Source organism: Dermacentor silvarum, chromosome 3 (assembly GCF_013339745.2).
Source record: "Dermacentor silvarum isolate Dsil-2018 chromosome 3, BIME_Dsil_1.4, whole genome shotgun sequence".
Lineage (NCBI taxonomy): Eukaryota > Metazoa > Arthropoda > Arachnida > Ixodida > Ixodidae > Dermacentor > Dermacentor silvarum.
In genome coordinates, this window is record NC_051156.1 from 104,724,372 (window position 1) to 104,749,371 (window position 25,000).

The window sequence follows — 25,000 nt, forward strand, 5'->3', positions numbered from 1 at the left end:
GGCTCCGGCGCGCCAGATGTGCGCCGTGTGACGTAACTGCTCCTCGCGCAGGCGCAACACGGCTCTCCAGGAGCCACGCGAAACTGCTCAACCTCGGCCAGTGTAGCTCACGCTACAAAATGACCGAGTGCGCTCTCGTCCGGCAAAAATGAAGTCGCGTGATCCAACTTTCTACGCGCGAACGATTGCTTCACCTGCGCTTGTAGTGGTTGCCCTCAACCCCAATAAAATAAAGAGCAGCTGTAAAAGCCTTGCGCGATTCTCTTCAGCAGACTCACCTCAACCGACCCTTGTGAATAATTATATTTCTGTTAGTGAAATTTTATTACACTTTTATATAACAATGGGCTTTCTCGTATCATTTACATTTTGTGTGCATTGGCGTGGTTCTTTTTGACCAACGCATTTTAGTTCAAGATACATTTTCTGCGTTATTGACTTTTAATGAGATTTGCTGCTAATGGAGCTAATTCAGCATGAGTAGAGGCTCTCAAGCTTGGCACAGGTCATGCGCTGAGTCTACATTACGTGATAATAATATATTTGAACTTGATGTCCACGTAAAACCCCAGAAAGAAGAAGAACTTGATGTCAAGTTGTTCACATGTGTGTTTCTTTCACTGTCAACGATTGTAAAGGGTTCTGAGTATATTATTTTTTTATTTATATTGTTGTATTGTCGAGCGGTGTTTACAACTTCGCGATGGCAGGTTCATCAGTATCCAATCTTCCCATGCTGCTGCAGTTAATAAATAACAACAACAACGCGTGAACTTCAGTTAATCTCGGCGAACCAAAGCACAAACGCCCTAATACTAATACATATTATTTGTCCGCAGCTATATGAATTTATAATATTGTGTCTCTTCATCCCCAGTGCACTCTTTCTTCAAACGGAAGGTATAACTGTCCTGATCGGCACTGCCGATGTGTTGTTACACCAAAATTTAGTCAACCGAACACAGGACCCGGGGTTTGTGTTCCACCGCCAATATAATATATGGGTGAATGACACTAAACGGAAATAAAACATTGAATATTTTGCCAGCGTTTCAGAATGTGACTGTCACCATCTTTGTCTACGAAACAAAGCTCTTCTTCATTCGCAGGATATTTCTGGCGTGTGCCTGCGCGCATGCGTGAGTGTGCGTGTGTGTGGGTACCGAAAGGTACAGACTTACAAAATCATGGACTGAGAATAACTCACTGGCGAAATGATTGACTCACATAAGGTTACAGAATAATCAAAGCAAACACACGACTGATGCTCTCAACTTGTGATTGTTCCGGACTCTGAATTACGAGTTCACTATAAGGGCCCGAGCATGGGCATGTTGCGCTGGCATGCGGCAGATACTTATATAGATACTTTGCTATACTTATGCAAAGTTCACGCCTGTGTGCAAAAAGTCTAGCAAATGATTGTTTTCACAACGGTCAGCTCCTGCACTTGGACATTTATATTCTTTTGCTACCACTGAACTGTAAGCTATAGAATAAATGTTCTCTGTGCACTACAATTACACTTTATTCTCGAAACTCAATGACGTCAACTGTTCTTGACAGCAAGCCAGAACAATAGCTCCTTAGCACGTGTAGCTCCCCCATAAAGAAGTGTTCCTCGCGCGCTCGCATTAAAACTGAGGGCCACGGTTAACTTTGTAAAACCGTGTATAAATTCTGTGCTGTTATTTATTGAACTCCGAGATTTACGTCATATTACCTATCTGCTATGTCACCATTGAAGGTTCTCATCTTTGCTATTTTTACAGTTGCCGTTGCGTTGGCGTAAGTACTCTTTCAAGCACCATAGTCTTTTTCGTCGCGATGTGGTACCGTGATATGGGCAATAGTCAGTATGGTACGGTATGAAAAACTTTATTGAAGTCCTGCAGAGTGTTTCTCAATACGCAGCGGGCCGCTCCCACGTAGGCACCGAAAGGCCAAGCTTTTAGGCTGCATTGTAGTCAGTGACAAGTAATGAATGCAGCGGAAAGTGCAGCTCAAAATGACAGCTCAAAATGGGACTGTCACTGCATAACATTGAGTAACCTCATCCTGGTCTCACTCTCCTTCGCTATATTTTGTATTTGTGTCCTTGCATTCGCTTTCCCCAGGCCCTTTCTTGTAGTGAAACTTTGCAACTTACTGGCGTCGCTTTTTAATCCGATTTAACGTGTCGCAGAAAATGGGGCGTGGGCTCGCCGGCGTCGTTGGCGGAAATAACCATTCCGAACCATCCCGACCGCGCAGGCCCTCTGCGTGGTGCAAGGCGTTGGTGAAGAAAATTGATTTCTCAAAGTAAAATCCGTCAGAAATGCCGTAAAGTACGACTTAACCCCAACCTACCGACGTGATAGCGTCGGATTTTAATTTTAATATACGGGAAAGCCCCCCAAGAAATTACGAGAAAATATAATTCTCTTGCGCGGAACACAAACCCCTTTTCCAGCATTTCTACAATACATACAGCGGCGCGCCGTGTTTTTTTCTTTTCAAAAACACCGTCCAGATGGCGCTCACCTCCTCGGTAGCGGCGCGCGGAGGCGAAGTTGGAGAAAAAAGCTGCATGCAGTTGCCGGTGTGCCTGATAAGCAGCCAGGAATTTTTGAATGCTATCGCGTTCCACTCTTAAAGGCGAACCTTAAGCGTCCTCCAGATTTTGTTCATCAAGCGTGAGTTATTCCCTTCGTGAACGAATAAAGTGAGTCATTAAAGCTATCACGGTGCATCTTCTCAGCGACGGGAGGCACGCGCACCCTGAGGGAAGTGGCTGTTGGTGACTGTGACGTAACGATAACGTTGTGCAAAGCCATGCACACGCTCAAGTGCCGCACCATACGCCCTCTTGCTCGGGGCTATATAATCTACAGCCTTCTTGAATAAACGTTCTTTCCCACACCCGCACCCGTCTCGAGCGTGCTACAGTGACGAAGTACTTTGTACTGACGGTCAGGCAAATCCCTTTTCGAACAACCTGTTTGAGCTATGAGCTCTCTTGGTTCTCTATACATCATCATCATCAGCCTATATTTACGTCCACTGCAGGACGAAGGCCTCTCCCTTTGATCTCCAATTACCCCTGTCTTGCGCTAGCTGATTCCAACCTGCGGCTGCAAATTTCCTAACTTCATCACCCATCTCCCATCTCTACACATATAACGACATTAACTATACTCGAGCGCGGTTTGTGATCGCGAATGTGATTTGCGTGATTTTTGTGAAATGTTGCGTGAAATGCCGGAGATCCACCGCCGTCGACGACATCGCTGCAAGAACCATCTGGACGATGCAGCAACGACACGCCGCCATGCAGAGGAAGCCTCGAGGCAAAGGAAACGCCGCCTAAAGAAGATCTAACCATGCGATGTAATAGCAGCGGAACAAAGCGATGCAGCCGCGATCGGGCGCCACGACCTTACCGCAATGTAAGACGACGCACCACCTACCTCGACGTTCTTTTCGACGGCCAGACAATACCCGCTCTATAGTAGACATAGGAGCCGTCTACTGCGTCGTCAGTGGATCCAGCGCCGCCAATTGAGGGAAGTCAAGACTGCATGGACGGCCTTCAAATCCTAACTTAGCTGGGGGGCGCCGAATAACGCCGACTGTAATCTGCGCGGCAAGAGTTTACAGTTCATAATCGGACTTACACTGCGACTTTCGTTATCCGGCAAGAATTCACACTGGACGTAATTCTCGACATAGACTTCATCAGCCAACCCGGCGCAGTCCTCGACATGAAGTCCCAGTCCATAACACTGCCCCCATATCAAGCGATATTGTTGGAGGGGATTCTCAATCACCGTACTTTGAGCGTATGAAAAGGTCAAGTCAGTATCCCGCCTCGTACCAGCATCATGATTTCCATCGGTGCATATGCAGGAAGAGACATGAAATGCATTGTCGAAGGCTACCAGCGTCTGCTGCTATATAGACCGGCATTGCAAGGAGAATCCTTCAATTACGTGGAGGAAAAGCGAAGGGAATGGTGACGAAATTCAGCCAGGAATACAATCACCCGAACAAGGGCATGAAGATAGCATACATGGAAGAAGTTAGGGCTGTAGGAAATTTGTTTGTTCTCTCGGATTTAACTCTTACTTCGACGGTCCGAGTACCTGAACACGTTTTGATATTATGCCGATTCACTCCAGATATAAACTTCAGGCCGCATGTTACACTCCTATAACAGGTGAAGGCGAAAGCCTGCTGAACACTTGGTAATGCATTTAATTCATACGATCTGAGAGGTCAGACTTCTTTACGTTGCATCCTCTCAGCAGTGGAAAGCAGCAGTCGCAGTCGAACGCCTTGCTCCCGCCGCTTCGCAGCTTGCAACTCTTTCTCGCTTGGCGAGAATCCGAAGCCGTAGAGTACTTCCGAGGCCTACCGCGCAATCCGCTAGGCCTCGGGCGAGCGTCCTCCATAGGCATTTCTCTCGCTTCGCAGTCAGCTGTCGCCACAACCTCCGCCGCGTGACCTGATGAGAGTAATCTGAGAAGGAAATGTCGTTTGATTCTGCAACCCCTGGGAAAGCACGGCGAAGCGTCGTCAGGGGAGAAGGAGTGGGAAATGAAAGAGAATATAGAAGGAGGGGAGGATGATGCCTAATAAACTCCACTATGCGCGACAGGCTGCAGTTCTCATAAGGTGGAGATTTCAGGTGAATCTATAAATTCCAGCAGGCTTCGCAGCGCAGGGATCCGGGGACGCACCGGGTACAGCAGTCTCTGTGGTCGCTGGAAGGCCGTGGCGTCGACTGTCGCCCCAACCGCCGCCGCGTGAGCTCAGGGATGCAACACCAGTTTTTCCGTGTGCGCGCGCCCCTCCTTCCCCTCTCCATCCACCCCTCGCTCGGAGAAGGTCACGTGGTTTCTGCGAGCGCCACTCGTTCTCCTCTTTACCCGGCGCTTGCTCGGAGGTCACGTGATTTTTAGTAACCACTCGACTAGACGCCGCGTTTTTTTCCATGCCATCGCACAACAAGCCACTTAAGGCTTTCGCCTTAATAAGGAACTGTTCAATGGCCTCCTATAGCACTACAAAGAGTTATTTTCGTCGTCATCAATGAATTGACTAACATCAATTGCTAGGTATCGCATAATAACAGAAGAAAGAAATTGAGCACTCCTTCAGAGCCTGTAGCTGGTTTCTACGCGAGATCGAGAAGCCGGGTGTGTTGAGCTAAGGACAGACTAAGGGGGGTACCGACTATTTTTTATTTGCGCGAAATTTTTATATGAGCTGGGAAAACGTCTCTGTAAAAACGAATCAACGTTAATTTTGTGAAAGTTAGTATAAAGGAAAAAAATCCTAATTTCCCTATAGGTGGAAAAGGGCGTTTTAACGACTTGCAGATTTTACAAATTCGAAGGCCGCTCACTCTAACACTAATCCATCGTACGCGACCAAATTCTTTTCGGTAAATACGCACAACTAGTACTATTGGACCACGGGAAGCTGAATTTATGTCACCTACAGTATGTTTTTGAAAATTTGACACACTCTGTTTCTTTACCTCGAAATCAGGGAATTTTTTCGGCATTTCAGCTAAGTCTATTAACCTGAAAAATATTTCTGGCAAATCTTCAACACGTCTCTCGCAGGCTAAAAAATTAAGAAAACAAGTATGCAACTACACTACGTATTTATTTCATTATAAAATCACAAAAATGCCCAAATATGAAAATTAGCTTAAGGTGGAACATTCTAGACACATTTGATCAAAATAACGATCGCCGATTTCTATAAAAATTTAAGAATACTCCCTTAGGATTGGTAAATCTTGTACTGTAAAAATATGTTGCATTATTTTATTTTAAGTGAGAAAAGTTTGCCTAATTTAAGACCCATATATGGACATCCCAACGATGCGTCTCATTGTAATAATAAAATAAAAATCACACTCATATTGAATCTTGAACTTATTCTTTTTTTTGTAATAAAGAAGAGTGGCTCAGATTGTGTCTGTTTTGCCTTTTGTAAAACATGAAATGAGTGGAGCTTGAGTTTTAAGGGCTCCTGCACCCGTATTCCTACTAAGGTATGTTGAGGTATACCGAGCACGCGAAAGCGCGTACTGCAAGCTTTTAAACGCTAGTCGAGGGAACCTATTTCTGGCATTGATCTATAATTATATCTGCTATCTGAAATGCTCCCCGGGTACATGAACGATGCACCAGTAGTGATGCAGAACTATCGATAGTACTAACGATACTATCGATAGTTGAGTCACTATCAAACTACCGATGGTAAAAAAAAGCTATCGATAGCGCTATCAATAGTAATTTCGATAGTACTATCGACTGTACTTTGAATATGGTACTATTGACAGTATAAAATCAACCGCGCGACTTCATTGCAGCTTAAGCTTGGTTTCCCGAGTGTGTGGTATATCGTGGTGGTGTTAACTATGACACGACTCTTCGTTATCGCAGTCTACTCGCCACCGAGCCCTGCAGATGTGCCCTACGTAAAGTTGTCGGATAAAGTGTTAATGTCGCAAATGTCCTTGTTGTGCTGGCAACAGCGACCCGAGACGCACCGTTTGGCGCGCCTGTTTGTGAACTAAATTCGAGTGGAATTATTACTTCAGCACGTATGCTTACTTGGTTTCAAGGTCAGAGCTTGAAATGAATCGAAGCTACATAGACATGAAAGCAAGGAACGAGCACGTCGCCCTTGACACAGCAGTTGCGCACTATGATTATGTTCTTAGCACACCACTCCAGCGCTCTAAACAAGTCTGCTCACGAACGTATACGTTCGTGAGCAGACTTGCTTACAACATACAAGGACGTTGACTGCTCAACTGAAGCGATGGTCACGCGTAAATGGTACTGGGGTTCAGTTTGCAGAATTGAAATCCAGGTAGACAATGGTCGAGAGCGAAACCATCGCGAATCGTTTTCGATCAGAACAAACGCAGACCGCGCCTGTGCTTGTTTCATTAGTGAAATAAGCCTGCGATTGTCGTAAAGCACCGCTGGTCCTGCCGTAGAACCATCTAGACAGCAGGCGGTTCCAAACGAAGATGCGACAGGAAGCCGAATTCTGCGGTTCCTTAAGAGACAGCAACAGGAACCCTCAACCGCAACCTCGAACGCAGAGCTAATGGTTCGCCAGTACCTGGAGTTACATCCACAGGAAGGGAAGAACAACTCTTTAGAATTCTGGAAGTCTTGGCAATGCTCCACAACGCCGCTTCTCTGAAGTGGCTAGAAAGTACTTGTGCATTCCAGCAACGTCGGTACCCGCAGAACGCGTGTTCTCAGCGGCTGGACAGATAGATCATTTCAGACAGGAGGAACAGGCTGAAGGGCAAGAATTAAAGTAGACATGCTTGCGTTCTTTCACCAGAATGCTTGGCTGACATATGATAATTAAGTGGAAGTATTCAGCTGTAGCGGAAAGGCAGCCGTTATATGTGGCGGAACTGCGCGGCTTGTAATTTACATTGCATGTTGTGATTTAAAAATAAAAATGGCAAGAACTAAGTTTCTTGGTAAGGTGTAACTGGTTACTTTTGAGTATGTATTTATTGATGGACATATTTTCCGGCATTTTTACTGCGGAAATAATTTATTTCATTCGCCAAAAAATTGCTCATAAATTAAACAAACTAATTCATCCTGATAATAGGCTATCGCAAATGTTTTGGCAATATCGCCGGCCGTGAGTGAGTGCGTACGAGACGGCCCCACGCACTACGTGTAAAGGAGTCATTCGCAATGTGGACATTATGGATGGCTCTGCGGCACTTGAGCGGAACATTGTTAGTGATCGCAATCCGCTGGCTAAGGCTTTCAAAAGAATCAAGAATACAGTATCTGTTATCATTGTTTTCGACGGGTTAGGAGTGCCCAATTTTGTCAGATATGGGCCAACCCTAGACCGTGTTTACTGTATCGAAAGCAGGTGGATGTATGCTATGTGTGTGGTAAGCTTGGACATCGCGCGGATGTCTGTCCTGCGCCCGATTGTCTTGAGTGCCGAGGATGTGGGGCCCGGTACCCCGAAGAGGATCATAACTGTGTGCCTTGTTGCAAGCTTTGTGGTGGCCGACACCTGACGGCGGATAAACAATGCAGACAAGGGTACCAGCTTCCCTACGTGGTGCGTGTTCGACGACAGGAAAGAGCCAGGGTGGAGCTAACGACGGCGGCAGCCGAGGCTTCGCAGCTGGCCAGCATCCCCCAAAGAAGCCCCAGGAGGCGCTCGCGCTCTCGGAGCCGTTCAAGGCAGAAGCAGCAGCCCGCGTCTGGGACTCCAGCCACCAGGAGCCGCTCCGTGTCTAGGGAGGCGCGGGTGCGCTTTCCTGTAGCTGGTGGAGGCGGCGGCGCAGCTGGAGGCCAGACCACCTGGGCTGACAAGGCTAAGCGCCAAGCGCGTGAGCAGTCCCAGGAGCATGTGTATGGTAATATACATAAGGATAGGATTGCGCAATTGGAGAGAATCGTAGCTTAAAAGGAGCCGATGACGGGCTTGTAAAAGAGATAGCTGAACTTAGGAGGGGCTTACCATCCGGTAACAGCGGTAGCTTACTAGCAAGCCTGATGACCGGATTGAGGTACCGACGCCTGTGGTAGCTGCAGAAGGGAACATGGCTGATGAGGAGACGCCGGCTCCGAAAAAGAGGGCGCTCTCCTCGATGGTGCAGCCTCAGGGCAAGGTCCGTTCCGAGCTTAAAGAAATGATGGCGACATTGCAAGAAAGTGCAAATCAGGTCATTAGTAGACTGGAGCGGATAGAAGAGAGGGAAATATCACGAATTAAAGATTAGGCACAATTGAAGTATATCTAAACGAGACGGTGGTCCCTGTTATGGAGCGGGAGTGCTCGCGAACGCTGGCCCAGCAGGGTAAGTCGTCGAGTGGAATGAAGCTCAAATTAAGTAAACCGACCTTACATGGCCAACATGGTTCTAATAAATAGTCCATTTAGTATTTGGCAGTGGGTTTGTAGGGTGTTCAATCATAAGAAGGCGTCCCTGCAGCAGATTGTTAGAAGCCATGGTGTGAATTTAAACCTCAGGTTATCATGCTACAGGAAACTCTGACGTCTAGCGTGACCTTAACGGGTGTCAGAGTAGATGTTAAGGGTGATGACCAGGGCAGAGGTCTCGCCACTCTCATTAGTAGGAGGTTGGCGTATGTTAGGCATGATCTTCACATGGTAGATTGCAGGATTGAATATATTATTACGATATCATCGAAAGATGTTCAAGGGATGAGCCGCCGCGAGAAAGACGATGAAGGGTGTCTGCGCTCTTGGTGCGAGCGAGTGTGGGCCTGGCTATTTGGCTCTGGTGTAAATAGCCTGTAAATAGTCTCTTTCGTCTGTGTCCTTCCACACATAACATTCTGGTGGAGGTTAGCGATCCCCGTGCTCGCCACGGAACTCCGAAGTGGTCGGTACATCGAGCTTGTCACCATGCCCCCCGGTGACGAGACCGCCTCTGCATCGGCTTCGGCTCGTCTGCCTACTCCTATCGTCACTGTTGCCCAACATCGCGACCCTGGTGTGTTCTCTGGCCTGGAGGGACAGGACGCTGACGAATGGATGAAGCTCTATGAACACGCCAGTGCGAATAACAGGTGGGACCTAACGATTATGCTCGCCAATGTCTTCTATCTCGGCGGCACCCCACGCGTGTGGTACCAAACGCATGACGACGAGATAACCAGTTGGGACACTTTCAAAGAAAAGCTACGGGAACTGTTCGGCGACCCCATTGGGCGCAACGTTGCCGCGAGAAAAGCTCTTGCGTCGCGTGTTCAGACCTCTACAGAGCCGTACGTTTCATACATGCTCGACGTCTTGGCTCTAGGCCGCAAAGCTGACGATACTATGTCTGAAGCAGACAAAGTGGTACATGTGTTAAAAGGCATTGCCGACGACGCTTTCAATTTGCTTGTTTTTTGGAACGTCTCGACTATCGACGCCATCATGAAAGAATGCCGTCGCCTTGAACACGCTAAGAGCCGCCGTATCACACCCCACATCACGCGCCTACCCAACACTGCTGCTACGTCGACATGTGAGGGTCGATCGCGTCAGGCCACCACCTGTGACGACGTAACCCCTATTGTTCGCCGCGAGGTCGAGGCCTCCTGTTCCCCAGCTTTCTCCGCGACGCCTCCCGATCCGCCAATTACCACGATTGCGATGATTCAGGCCGTCGTCAGACAAGAATGTGAGAACATGGGTCTTAACTCCGTGTGTTCAACGTCTCAGCTTAGCGTTCCCCAGTTCTCTAGCTGCCCTCCTCGCCCTCGGCAGTCCTTTTCTGCCACATCTCGCGGCAACCCGTCCGAATGGCGTACCCCTGATGACAGACCGATCTGCTTCCACTGCTGTCGCATCGGCCACGTCGCTCGTCACTGCCGCAACCGATGGCCACCTCCTCCTCGGACATACGCCTCCGCTTATTCCCACACCTTTGGACCTTCTGTTCCCTATGCCACCCGCCACGAACATACTGCCGCTGATACCCCCGATCCGAACCTTCGCTACAGCCACTCGCCTTCACCTCGACGCCATCAGTCTCGTTCACCCCAACCCCGTCGCTTTTCTTCGCCGCCTATCGCCTAAACTAGACACTGCAGCTTCTGGAGGTGAAGCTGCGTTGTCGACCCTGCCCTCAAATCCTCTGCTCACGTTGCCTACGAACCAAAACCTTCTTGAAGTTGACGTCGACGGCTATCCTGTCACTGCACTAATCGATACAGGGGTCCATATTTCAATTATGAGTGCTGCCTTCCGACGACGACTGAGAAAGCTCCTCACCCCAGCGTCGACACGCGTCGTCCGCGTTGCGGATGGCGGAACTGTCCCTATCGTCGGCATAAGTACGGCTCGTGTCATCATCGCCAGCCGTCATACTCCTGTCCTCTTCACCGTGCTTACTCATTGCCCCCACAACCTAATTCTCGGAGTCGATTTTCTTTCTGCACATTCTGCTCTTATTGATTGCTCTGCCAGTACTCTTCGCCTTGAGTTGCCGATTCTCGCAGAACCTCCTGATCAACCCCAGTGCCGCTTACGCCCCAACGGCTTTATTCGCCTACCACCAAAGTCAATAGCCTATATTGAACTGTTGTCTTCCCCACCTGTTCCTGATGGCGAGTACCTCGTCACTCCTCTGCCCGACATTCCACTACAGTATGACGTCACCGTGCCTCATAGGGTCCTTACTATTACTAATAACTGCACTCGCATGCCTATTTTTAACTTTGGATTGGCAAAACAAATTCTCCCGCAAGGTATTTGCCTTGCCAACGTTGATTGCCTCGGCGACCATCAAGTCGCAGCTTTATCAACCGATGGTTCTTCTGAACTTGGCGTGCCCCTCGCGCCAGCCTCGGGCGCCGATCCCAACATAGAGAAAATGGTTGCGGCGGACCTGTCCTCTACACAGGCTGAAGACCTTTGCAAAGTGTTGTCGGCCTACCGAGATATTTTCGACTTCGATGATCGTCCTTTAGGCCAGACGCTCGCAGTCAAGCATCGGATTCCTACTGGCGATGCTACGCCTATTCACCGACGACCATATCGCGTTTCTGCGTCGGAACGCCGAGTAATTCAAAATGAAGTGTCCAAAATGCTAGATAAAGACATCATTGAGCCTTCTCCGAGTCCCTGGGCGTCGCCTGTGGTTTTGGTTAAGAAGAATGACGGCACGTGGCGCTTCTGTGTAGACTACCGCCATTTCAACAAAATTACTAAGGACGTCTACCCGCTCCCACGTATCGATGACGCCCTTGACTGCCTTCACGGTTCCAGCTATTTCTCTTCTATTGATCTTCGCTTTGGATACTGGTGGATTGCTGTTGATGATATGGACAGAGAAAAAAACGCGTTCATAACACCTGATGGCCTATACCAATTTAAAGTAATGCCGTTTGGGTTATGCAATGCCGCTGCCACCTTTGAGCGTATGATGGACTCCTCGCTCCAGGGTTTTAAATGGTCCACGTGTCTGTGTTACCTCGACGACGTCATCGTCTTCTCGCCAACGTTCGCTTCTCACCTTGAGCGTCTAACAGCTATACTTGATGTATTTCGAAAGGCGAAGCTGCAACTCAACTCGCCCAAATGTCGTTTCGGTCGCCGCCAAATTACTGTTCTGGGCCATCTCGTCTACGCTTCCGGAGTGCAGCCTGATCCCGACAAAACTCGCGCTGTCCGAGACTTCCCGGTTCCGAAGACAGCCGCCGACGTTCGCAGTTTTGTTGGGCTATGCTCGTACTTTCGTCGTTTTGTGCAAGATTTCGCGGCAATTGCTAGACCCCTGACTAATGTTCTGAAGAAAGGCGTACAATTTTCGTGGGGTACTTCAGAAGCCACCGCCTTCTCTCGTCTCGTCACTCTTCTCACCTCACCACCCATTCTCGCCCACTTCGACCCTGATGCCCCTACAGAATTGCGTACCCATGCCAGCGGTCATGGTGTAGGTGCCGTCTTAGCCCAGCGTCAGCGTGGCCAGGATCGCGTTATTGCTTACGCAAGCCACCTCTTATTACCATCGGAGAGCAATTATTCCATTACGGGAAGGGAATGCCTTGCTGTTGTCTGGGCAGTTGCGAAGTTCCGGCCTTACCTTTACGGTCGTCCTTTCTCCGCAGTCACTGACCAACATGCCCTCTGCTGACTCTCATCGCTAAGGATCCTACAGGCCGGCTTCGTCCATGGGCTTTGAGGCTACAAGAATTTTCATATTCCGTGGTGTACAAGTCTGGCCGCCTGCACCAAGACGCTGACAGCTTGTCGCGTTACCCTGTTGACGATTCTGACTTCTCCAATACTGACAGTGCTGCTTGCGTTTTCTCAGTATCCCAGCTCCTTCATTTCACCGACGAGCAACGTCGTGATGCCTACATCAGAGCACTCATCGACCGTTTGGAACACTCTCCGGCCGATGCTACTCTACGCCTCTTCGTCCTGCGCGACGGTACTCTGTACCATCGTAACCTTCATCCGGACGGCTCTGAGTTCCTACTTGTAGTACCTAAACACCTCTGCTCAGCCGTTCTAGAAGAGCTTCACGACGCACCAATGGCAGGACATCTCGGCGTATCTCGAACCTATCACCGAGTACGTCGCCGTTTTAGGGGCGAAGCTCCTTATAGGTCTAGTAGTAGTGTGTAACCAGTCTGAGAAAAATGAGAAAAAAAATGACAGCAGATCCACGAGGTGAATGATGATGAGTGGGCGAAGCTCCGGAGGGAATCATCGGATCTCCCGCTTAAGGGGACGCTAGCACAAACGCGTTAGAAACGTGCCGTACTCTCTAGTAAGGGGGAGCGGCCACAGCGTCTTACGCAGCCATTTACACATGCCGGAACGTGCACCGCGTTTGCCGACGCCATCACATGACTGCTGAGAGAGTATACCCCCCGTATTCATAAACGCTCCTCGACTTGAACTTGACTTGCCGCCGCTTTGGGCAGCGCGTTCGAAACGCGTTGAAGGTAAGGCGGAGAGGCCACAGCGTCTTACACCAGCTTCTTACACGGGCCGTAACGCGCTAGCACAAACGCGTTAGAAACGCGCTAGAAACGCGGCCTTTCGTTAATGTTGGGTATTTATAGCCATCGTGGTGCGTTTGTCCATGTCCGCTTCGTGGCGTAGTGGGCTAACGCCGCCCGCTCGTAAGCGAGGGGTCCCTGGTTCGATTCCGCGCTACGGACACAACTTCGGAATTTTTTTCTCATTTTTCTCAGACTGGTTACACACTACTACTACGACGGGGACGGAACGGGTGCCGCTATAAGGAGCTTCGCCCCTAAAAAAATCCGAAGTTGTGTCCGCAGCGCGGAATCGAACCAGGGACCCCTCGCTTCCGAGCGCGCGGCGTTAGCCCACTACGCCACGAAGCGGACATGGACACATGCACCACGATGGCAATAAATACCCAACATTAACGAAAGGCCGCGTTTCTAGCGCGTTTCTAACGCGTTTGTGCTAGCGCGTTACGGCCCGTGTAAGAAGCTGGTGTAAGACGCTGTGGCCTCTCCACCTTACCTTCAACGCGTTTCGAACGCGCTGCCCAAAGCGGCGGCAAGTCAAGTTCAAGTCGAGGAGCGTTTATGAATACGGGAGGTATACTCTCTCGGCAGTCATGTGATGGCGTCGGCAAACGCGGTGCACGTTCCGGCATGTGTAAATGGCTGCGTAAGACGCTGTGGCCGCTCCCCCTTACTAGAGAGTACTGCACGTTTCTAACGCGTTTGTGCTAGCGTCCCCTTAAGCGGGAGATCCGATGATTCCCTCCGGAGCTTCGCCCACTCATCATCATTCACCCCGTGGATATGCTGTGAATTTTTTTTCTGGTCTGGCCTTGCCCGTTCCGTACGGCGTTACGTCGCCGCTTGTGAACTTTGCCAACGACGCAAGAAGCCTTCCCAGCTCCCCGCTGGTTACCTGCAGCCGCTCGACATCCCTGCCGAGCCCTTCCATCGTGTTGGCTTAGACCTTCTCGGCCCCTTTCCGGAATCTACATCAAGAAACAAGTGGGTTGCCGTCGCTGTGGACTACGCGACCCGCTACGCCGTAACACGCGCTCTTTCGACCAGTTGGGCTACTGACGTCGCGGACTTCCTCCTCTACGATATCATTTTGATGCATGGTGTTCCGCGTCAAATGCTCACCGACCGTGGCCGTACGTTCTTGTCCAAAGTCATTGAAGACATCATGCGTGCCTGCTCAATACAGCATAAAATTACCACCTCCTACCACCCACAAACGAACGGTCTCACTGAGCGTCTGAAACGCATGCTTACAGACATGCTATCGAAGTACGTTTCAGCCGACCACCGTGACTGGGACCTGGCTCTACCTTACATTACCTTTGCGTACGACTCTTTCCGTCTCGAAACTGCTGACTTTTCCCCGTTTTACCTCGTATGGCCGAGAACCGACGCTACCACTAGACACTGTGCTCCCGTCCACCACAGCTTCCACTAGCGATTATGCCCGTGATGCAATCGCCCGTGCTGACCATGCTCGCCAACTTGCGCGTGCTCGTTTGCAAATGTCTCAAGAAAAACAGAAACAACGCTACGACCTCCGTCACCGTGATGTGCATTTCGCGCCCGGCACCCTCGTGTTGCTTTGGTCACCATCGCGTAAAGTTGGCCTTTGTGAAAAACTGCTATTCTTTTACACAGGCCCATATCGCGTGCTCCGCCAAGTGACCGATGTCACGTACGAAATCGTTCTAGCCACGCCCACTACGTCCTCCGCTGTGACCACCAGTGATATTCTCCACGTCGCCCGACTCAAACCCTACAACTCTCCAAGCGCATTGGATAATTAACAGCACCGTGACGGCGCTTTTGCCGCCGGGGGGGGGGGGGGGGGGGGCGGGGGTAGTATTACGATATCATCGAAAGATGTTCAAGGGACGAGCCGCCGCGAGAAAGACGATGAAGTGTGCCTGCGCTCTTGGTTCGAGCGAGTGTGGGCCTGGCTGTCTGGCTCCGGTGTAAATAGCCTGTAAATAGTCTCTTTCGTCTGTGTCCTTCCACACGTAACAATATCATGGTGGAGGCAAGGGGCATGTCGGCAAGGGGCATGTCAGAGGAGTGTTTACCTGCTTAACCTGTACAGTGGCCCCCGGGACACGAAGCAGAGTTTCAAATCTCTCTTGATCAAGGCAGCCAATCTGGCTAAGGATGCGCCGTTGCTTATTGGAGGAGACTTTAATGCACCCTATCATGTGTGGAAGTATGTTTATAGCACTACTAAAGGGCAGAGACTATGGCAGCAGGTACTAGACTTGAATTTATCTCTGGCCCTGCGTATCCCACTAGATTCGGCACGTCGACATGTAGAGATTCGACGCCGGATCTCACTTTTGTTCGGGGGGTGATGGATTCGTCCTGGTCCAATTCTAATATAGATTTTGGTAGCGATCATTACATTCTTATGATTACTTTGGTAGTGGCTAATAAAAAGGAGCGCACATTAAGGGTGGTTGACTGGGATGCATTTAGGAAACGAAGAGTGGAGTGAATCGAAGATAAGAGGAGTGAGTTGACCTTGGAACAGTGGACTAGTCAGCTTAAAGGTGACTTTGGGACGACCACTAAGGAGTTTAAGACAGATATTGACACAGAGCGAATGGATAGTCGCCTGGCGCATTTGTTGGAAGTGAAGCAGTCAATGTTAGTGAGATGGAAGGGTCAGAGGTTGAAATAGAAGGCTCAGAACGAGCATAGCAATGATTAATCGGGAAATTGAAGACCATTGTCGGGTACTGTGCCAGCAGCAATTGGATGAAGTATGTAATTCTATTGATGGTCGCATTAAAAGGGGCGGCGGCTGGAGTTTGCTCAGACATTTACTAGATGAGACAAACACAATCTAATCAGAGGACGGTGATAGGTAAGCTGGTCCACCAGGCGTGTCGGGACTCCACGGAGGAGGAGTTGCTGGAGGTACTGGCTGACAGATACCTTCCGTTGGAGACCTGGCACGATACATCTGACGTGGTTTTGTAATATCGTGGGGATGAGAATAGCGATATGGATGAGGAATTTACTGAAAGTGATATAAGGGTGGCGCTGCAGGATCTTAATGGTCGATCGGCATCAGGGCCGGATGGCATCACGAATAAAATGTTACGGAATTTAGATGAGGGGTCCATTGAGTTCCTTACGCGGGCGATAAACAGCCGATAGAAGGAAGGTTCTTTCCCGGAAGAGTGAAAGCTTGCAACTACTGTTATAATACCCAAACCAGGGAAAGTTGTGGGCCTTAAAAATCTCAGGCCCATTTCCCTGACATCGTGTTTGGGGAAAGTCACTGAGCATGTCATTTTAAATAGTCTAACGCGCTAAGTTGAGGGCAAAGCGGTCTTTCCGCACTCAAAGATAGGATTTTGGCCCGGCCTCGACTCAGCATGCTATGATCAGGATTAAGCCTCAGCTACTTGATCGGCAGACAAGGGATACTCAGGTACTACTTGGACTTGATGTAGAAAAAGCTTTCGATAATATCCGACATTCTTTCATTCTACAGGCTGCTATCGGACTCGAATCTGGGGCAGCGGCTTTTCCATTTTGTCAAGACTTTCCTTATGGGTAGAAGGACATGTCCTATAGTTTAGGAGAGATCAAGTCGGAAGTCTTTAAATTGGGGTGCCGTGGTACGCCGCAGTAATCCGTAATCTCGCCTATGTTATTCAATCTTGCGATGTCAAAGTGGGCTAATATACTGGACACTGTCCAGGGTATTGGCTATACTATCTACGCGGATGACGTTACTATACGGAGTGTCGGTGGTAGTGACGGAGAGCTTGACGCTAGGTTGGAGGAGGTAGTAACACTTACGGAAGAGTATTTGGGTCTTATGGGGCTCAAGTGCTCCACTAAAAAGTCGGAGTTGTTGATCTTCAAAACTAAGAAGCTGGGATGTAGGTTGAAGGATTGGGGTACCGGAAGTTGAGACTTGCATTAGAATACATACTAGGGATGGGTCGTTGATACCGAAAGTTGAGGCTATCAGGGTTCTGGGTTTGGTAGTTGAAACCAATCGGATCGAATAACAGAACCATTCAGCGTATTACCAAGAAGACGGAGGTGGCCATAAGACTTATCAGAAGGATCTCTAATAGGCATAGGTCTTTAGGCGAAGAGTGTGCGATGCGGCTAGCTCACGCATTCATTCTGTGTCATTTCTCGTATGTGGCAGCTATGCTAAATCGGAATAGGGGAGAGAAAGATAAGTTGGAAGCTTTAATTAGAAAAGCCGTTAAGGCGGCGCTGGGTCTGCCTGTGAGTACGTCAAACGATATGTTGTTGCGACTGGGTTTGCATAATACTTTAGATGAAATTGCCGAGGCTCAGCGTACGGCACAGAGAGAACGGTTGCTAGTTACACCAGCGGATAGGTATATCTTAGAGTCAATTGGAGAATCAATCGGTGGCGGTGTCGCGCGATGGGGTGCGGCTACACGAGTTGAACGTTAACCTTCGGACCAATCTCATGGTTCGTCCGTTTCCGCGGAATGTGCACCCTGTGCACATTGCAGGGAGGTGGATGGCGGGAGCTAGGGCTTTGTTGCGAGAAGCAAATGATCAGGAGGAGGAGCGTGCGTTCGTTGACGTGTCATGGATTAATGGGAAATGTGGTTATTCGGTGGTGGTAGTAGATGGAAAAGGGAGCGTTCGAAATGCCGCTTCCATTTATACAAAGGATCCGGGGGTTGCTGAGCAGGTGGCTATTGCTTTAGCACTACTTGATTCAGGAAGAGTTTCGGAGTTTAGTGACTCGCGATCTGCGATTAAAGCCTTCTCGAGGGGACTTGTTGCGAAACCGGCTTACAGACTGCTGCAGGGTAGGGATATCATTCCGCATACAGTTACTTGGTTTACGGCGAACATGGGGTCAGTGGAGAGAGCCCCGCGTAACCTCAACGAGATGGTGCACAGGGAGGCACGATGACTAGTGTGCCGTGCCCTCCCTGATGGGGCTGGATCTCCCGCTCCTGAGTTCAGGGACCAGATGTTAACCTACAACGGGATCACCAAGCACTATTACTTAGAGCGCAGGGCATTGCCCCTGCCACATTCTAAATAGGCCACAGGCGGTTACATTAAGGCTTCTGCAGACACGGACGTACCCTAACCCGGTAGTCATGAATAAAATTAATCCGGACAGCGGGGTTTCAGTCTATTGTAGTAAGTGTGGGGGTTTGCTCGATTTAGAACACATGCTCTGGCGCTGCTCAGCGTTGGCCGGTGATGGTTCTCAAGATGAACGGTGGTGGCAGCGTATTCCGCACAGTGAGGTGCTGGTGGACCAACTCAGGGCTGTCCAGAGGGCTTGTGTGGCGGCAGAGGGGCTCGGCCTCTCTGTCCCGGCTTGACAGCGGCCCGCATCAGTAACAGACTGATTCCTCAGGACCCAAATAAAGTTCTTCATACCATACCATACCATACCATACCTCGACCACGCAGGCCCTCCGCATGGTGCAAGGTGTTAGTGAACAAAATTTGAATCTTTCACAGTGAAATCCGTAGAAAAATGGTAAAGTACGACTTAACCACAACCTACCGACATGGTGACGTCGGACTGTTATTTGAATGTACGAGAAAACATGCGATTAAAAAGAAAAACTTATTGCCAACGGGGCCCGATAACGCTATCGCGTTCTACTCTTAAAGGCAAAGCTAAAGCGCCCTCCAATTTTTTTGCTTCCATGATCTGTTCGCAGCATCGGGAAGGTGCTATTTAAGAGAGGGGCATTGACACGCGCACATTGTTTATCCTTTTCCCGGGGGCAACTTTTCACCAGCTAACAACTGTTAAAATTATCGCTCGGCGTGCGACGCGCCTTCAGGTATCGGAACTTTATAGAATGTTGTCGTCGATTCTATAGCGAAAGAACCTTGTCTGTAACCAGATTGCTTGCTCGACGCGAACAGTGGTGTACATTCTAGAACTGGCGCGAGTACTAGCGATAACGCTGGATTGTACGATGACCGATATAGAAAGAACCACTGCGTCTGAACTGTCAATGAGATATCGACAATGGACGACTTGCTCTCGCTGCTATCGTTGTGATTGAGGCCCGGATTCAGAAATGCTCCTAGCCTTAGACCGTTTCCCTACCTTACGCAAGGAGTCCTTCATGCTACCTAAACGTTAGGCGCCCTCAGAAGGCCATCGCGAATTCTAAAAGCTTCCTTTTACCTTCCCTGCGGAAGGAGCGCCTCACTAAAGTCCCTAGATATTTTTTTTTGCTTAAAATCTAGGGACATTACGCCTCACCAAAGGAAGTGGAACGTTACAGGCTTCTGGTTTTGAGATTACTTACAAAAATATGCAAAATATTTCTAATGAATTGCCAAAGTAAACTTCCGGCGCTGTTATAATTGCACTTCTACTTCTATATAAGGGCATAAATACCATTTCTTTCGTCAATGACGTAAAAATAGCTCAAAAATGATGCACATGGCAGGAAACCAAGCTCAGCCTAGCAACTTTGGCAGCATCTGACAGTTCGGTTGGTCTGGCGTCGCTTTCTTTTTCTTTTTGGCCTGCGTTTTGTTTCGTGTGTGTGTGTGTGTGTGTGCGTGTGTGTGTGTGTGTGTGTGTGTGTGTGTGTGTGTGTGTGTGTGTGTGTGCGTGTGCGTGTGCGTGTGCGTGTGTGTGTGTGTGTGTGTGTGTGTGTGTGTGGCCGGGCAAAACTTATTTCACGGAGGAAGAAAAATTGGCTGTGGCTTAACTTATTTTGTGGTTAATCTTATTGTTTAGCTTGGTTCTCTCTACAGTTACGTCTTTTTCATTTAGCTTCGTACGTCTCTGTTTAGGTTTGGTTGTTACCTCTCGTTAAGTTATGGTTATATTAAAGACGAGACATTATTAAATGGTAACGTATTTATTGTGAAAGTCTTCATCTTGTTGTTTCTCAATTGCCACAAAGACAATTGTGTGGCGGCAGAGGGGCTCGGCCTCTCTGTCCCGGCTTGACAGCGGCCCGCATCAGTAACAGACTGATTCCTCAGGACCCAAATAAAGTTCTTCATACCATACCATACCATACCATACCTCGACCACGCAGGCCCTCCGCATGGTGCAAGGTGTTAGTGAACAAAATTTGAATCTTTCACAGTGAAATCCGTAGAAAAATGGTAAAGTACGACTTAACCACAACCTACCGACATGGTGACGTCGGACTGTTATTTGAATGTACGAGAAAACATGCGATTAAAAAGAAAAACTTATTGCCAACGGGGCCCGATAACGCTATCGCGTTCTACTCTTAAAGGCAAAGCTAAAGCGCCCTCCAATTTTTTTGCTTCCATGATCTGTTCGCAGCATCGGGAAGGTGCTATTTAAGAGAGGGGCATTGACACGCGCACATTGTTTATCCTTTTCCCGGGGGCAACTTTTCACCAGCTTCACCGATGGTCGGTGAGGCGGGAGGATAAGGGGTTGTCGTCCAGTGACTTGAACACGTTTCGGGTGCTATCCTCATCTGAATCCACTCGCCTGGCCACTGCGTACTTACGACGCTTCTCGAGGCGTGCGGCTCGTTCTTCCTCCGTCTCTTCTGCGTCGTCTACAGCGGGGCTTTTAATGAGTATATAAGTACAATCTATGCACCCAGTAACCCCGGGGAATCCTTCAATGGCATAGAACCTAGTCATGACTGACCTCGCTTCACTGGCGTTTGGCAGCCGAACGTACTTGGGATACATACGTAGGCATATCAGCTGTGTCTTATTTCAAATGCATCGGCATATAGAGGGTTGGGATAAACACACAAGGTCCCCTACAACAGTTTGTATGGCACCCGTTCCGTAAAAACGCAGTGCGATGAGGACCTTCAACAGAGCAGGTAGCGGCGCTCCTCTGTTGTCAGTGTTACAAAGCAGTTGCAGCTGTGTGAGTATGGTTGCAACAGCTCGCTTGGAAAAACGATACCGGGCTAGAAACTTCACTTCGTTGTAGTGTTCCAGTGGATAAGGCCTGTCAATCACATGCCAGACTGGAGTCAACGGCGGAGGCTTGTACACAGTCCCGTAAAGAAGTTCACTTGCACGCCGAAGAAACCTTGCATAGCTTTCGAAGCTATCGTCTTCGGATAAATATCGCAAGGCCGTCATTCTCGCCGCTCGCTTTTCACAGAAAAACGGAATCACAAAAGAAATGGCACAAAGCGCAGTCTGCGGAGCCAAACTGCGCGCGCGTTGGCTGCGCACGGCACCTATCCAAGCCGAGCGTACCGCGTGCAAAGTCCTGCGGAGAAGCATACGTTCAGGTAGAGGAGCGCGGTTAGGAAGCATGAAGGTAGCATGCCGGCTTCCTAAGCGTGAGGAAGCACCAAGGAGGCCCTAACTTAGTGCCCCTTAGTAAGGGACGTTCCAGAATTGACGCCAGGTCGCCTTACAGCGTGTAAGACGTCCTTAGTAAGAAAAGGAGCGTTTCAGAATCCGGGCCTGAGTGTTATTTGCCTTTCTGGGCACAAGTTCGCCCAATAAAGAGCTAACTTTTAAAGTCACGCCTTTGACTGTGTTTGATCTCTCACTGTCACGCCCACGTCACAATATTGGTGTAAAAGGCTTACGTTTCATACACTTGCGTTTCAGGCTCAACGTAAGTTCTGATCGGTCACCTAGTCCTCCACGCCGACGTAAACGCCCTACAAATTCTACATGCCTTTTGCATCGGATATGTTACGGAACGGTAAGAACTGGCTTTTGAACTTATGTCACGTTTAAACTATCAAAATTATTTGTTGATTGATGGTAAGGATAATAAATACCAAGTTATATTACCTGGCCGCACTGACGATGCATTAAAGTGCTTTGAAAGCGTCTTCTCTTTTTAATATGAGACATCGAAATGGGCCAGCACACTGACTCAATTTTACTCGTATGCCTCTACGTGGTAGCTATACAGCCTTTTCACTGCGCCCCTGTGGGGCGCTGCTATGTCTGATGACGTGGTGACACGTCCATTGCTTGCCTCAACCGAACTACGCGACCTCGGTTAACAACAGCAGCGCACAACAGCGAGGCGGCGCAGTAAGCCGCTGTTCCGTACTGTTTCGGCGTTTGTCGCCGACAGCGATTGCGTGAACGGCAGAAAACTTTCGCCAAAGCTTAAAAAGACATGTAAATGTCGCATACCCATTCTTCCAAGCATATTTCGCCTTCTCCAAAAGTTACGACCACTTCCGTACGCAGTGGGTTCTAGACGGCAAAGCTAGAAATCGCATTCCAAGACCTAGTCGTACGTACTTCCAGCCGCTGTAATAAATGAGCATTATTGTCATTCCCTCCAAGACTTTTCTTTTTATTATTGTCAATGGCTTGGAAGCCACAGGTTCTCATGTTGTTAGTTCGATATCAAGTTTCAAGGTGCGATGTCGTTGCAGTATTGTCTTCTGAAGTACTCCTGAATGTGTCAATCGCCGAAAGTTTGTGTATGCCAGCTCCCAGATTAAACCTTCCATGTTTGTGATTTTGTAGTTGCTTCCAGAAAAGGCATAATATTTTTGTCCCTCGTTTACACGGTAGCTCGTGATGAAACGTTTCTCTTCGTACATTCTTACGTAACATGTTCAGGCACCTACTGACTGGCCTGCATACTCGCCGATGAATTCCCTCATTTCTTATACGTGACTGTGGCTCTCAGTGAGCGTCAATGAATTCGGCTTGACTTCAGTGGAGACCAGCAAAATAATGTTTACAAGTGCGAGAGAGTGTCTACATAATTCGCGGTGCTATAAGTCTATCTTACTTTTCCGGGAATATTGACTTTTCTTAAAGTAATCGCAAAATTGCTTCCCTACGACAAAGCCTTTATTTGAGTTTGTTGGCAAGTGAACATTTTATTATGGGGTTGTGGCACAAAACAATTCAGTGGCTAGTGGGCGTGAGAACATACCGTGGCGCCACCTGCTGCGAGCGCCTGAATTCCATGTAAAGCTGGATTACGTGCCGAAGCGTCTACTTAAGTGCCATCGCGTGCCTCATTTTGCTTCTTGCGGCCCTAGGAGGTTTGGTGCTGCCGTGGAATTTTGCTTGGGCCAGATTTTTTTCTACGTATATCGCAGAAATTGTAAGCACGGTAGCCTCTACAGATTTAACGTACCAGGATTTAACGGCTTAACGGCCGTTAAATCCTGGTATGGTATGGTATGAAGAACTGTATGGGGTCCTGAAGGTCAACCCTGGGTTGACGCGGGCCGCTCCCACGTTGGGACTGTCAGGCCGAGCCCTTCAGCCACATCGCGGGCCTTCTGGACTACCCATAATTAGTGAGAGAGTGATTCACTGTGTAGCATTTGCCGTTACCATTCTTGTTCCTTGTCACAGTCTGTGAAGACCGCGGGCCACTTCCAAAGCATGTGGTCAAGAGTAATGATGCCATTGCACTTAGTAAAATTGGTTTGAATTTCCCTCTCCGGATAGATCCTGTTAATGAAATCTGGACTTGAGTATGTCCTTGTCTGTAAATCCCGGTGGCAAATTGTAAAGTGTGCATATACCTACATTTAAACATCTCAAGGGATATTGTCTGGACTCTTCGGAAATTATTGGTAGCTTTTTTTAGTTCTTTTTTTACTGTCTTGTGGATACGCCTGTATCGTATCGTTTAGTTCAGTCATATCAGTTGTTGTCTTTGGCCACCTACGAACCGTAAAATGCGGCTTCATTACCTGCATCACTGTATTCTGCAAGCATCTTCCTTACTTGACTTTTCGGCATTATCATTCTCATTGGCGAGTAAAGCTCTGTAGCAGTTTTCTTAAGTTTATTCGCCCTTACATCGCAAGATGTTCAGGATCAGCACGCCCTGCATAAGAATAATATCGTGTGGCGTAGTCATGTCTCATTTGCATGTGCCGCAGTGCACGACCACATGGACGATGAAACTTGAAACTGTATGTTCTTAGTGTAGTAAGCACCAGAAGACCCCCCCCCCCCCCCTCCGAAAATTCGCGGAACTGCGAAGTGAGGTGGGGAGTGGTCCTAGTTTTGTTTTAATGCGAGCGCAATAGGAGTGTGAAAGTGAATAAAAAGTGCATATGTGTAAGTGTGGGCAGCCGGTCAAGTTGTAGACGTAGACAGAGGTTGGAGAGGTTATCAGAGCGTGTATGTGTATGTATATAGTACTGACTAACGCTGGTCTGCTCCGGAATACCGTCAGTTGCACTTCGCTATTCTACAGGCAGGCCGTGTCCTGTGAGCTCCTGAACAACACTTTGAAATTTGGTGAACCTGGTTTATATCATGGATTCGGGCCCTCGAAGAGGTGCAGCGTAATGATAACGCATTTATCTCGCATTTGCCACTAAATCGTCACTGAATTTGTATACTGTGGAGCTTACATAATTTCCTGTTTATATTACGTACTAGTCGACGTTGCCTTTATTTGCACTGCTGAAAAAAGAAAAAAAAAAGAAATAGGGTACTTTCTCTTTTCACTATGGCAAAGCTAATTGCTTATAACCCGGCCGCGTCTTGAACGA

At 48.7% G+C, this 25,000-nt stretch overlaps 1 long non-coding RNA gene across 1 annotated transcript in view; it reads left to right on the forward strand.

Annotated features, from left to right (window-relative positions):
• Nucleotides 1–1,616: 1,616 nt before the first annotated feature.
• LOC125943925 (uncharacterized) overlaps nt 1,617–25,000 on the forward strand; it is a 25,090-nt gene continuing 1,706 nt past the window's right edge. The window contains exons 1-2 of the long non-coding RNA XR_007465992.1: nt 1,617–1,788; nt 22,110–22,206. This is a non-coding gene — a long non-coding RNA (uncharacterized LOC125943925). The remainder of the gene's footprint in view (nt 1,789–22,109; nt 22,207–25,000) is intronic.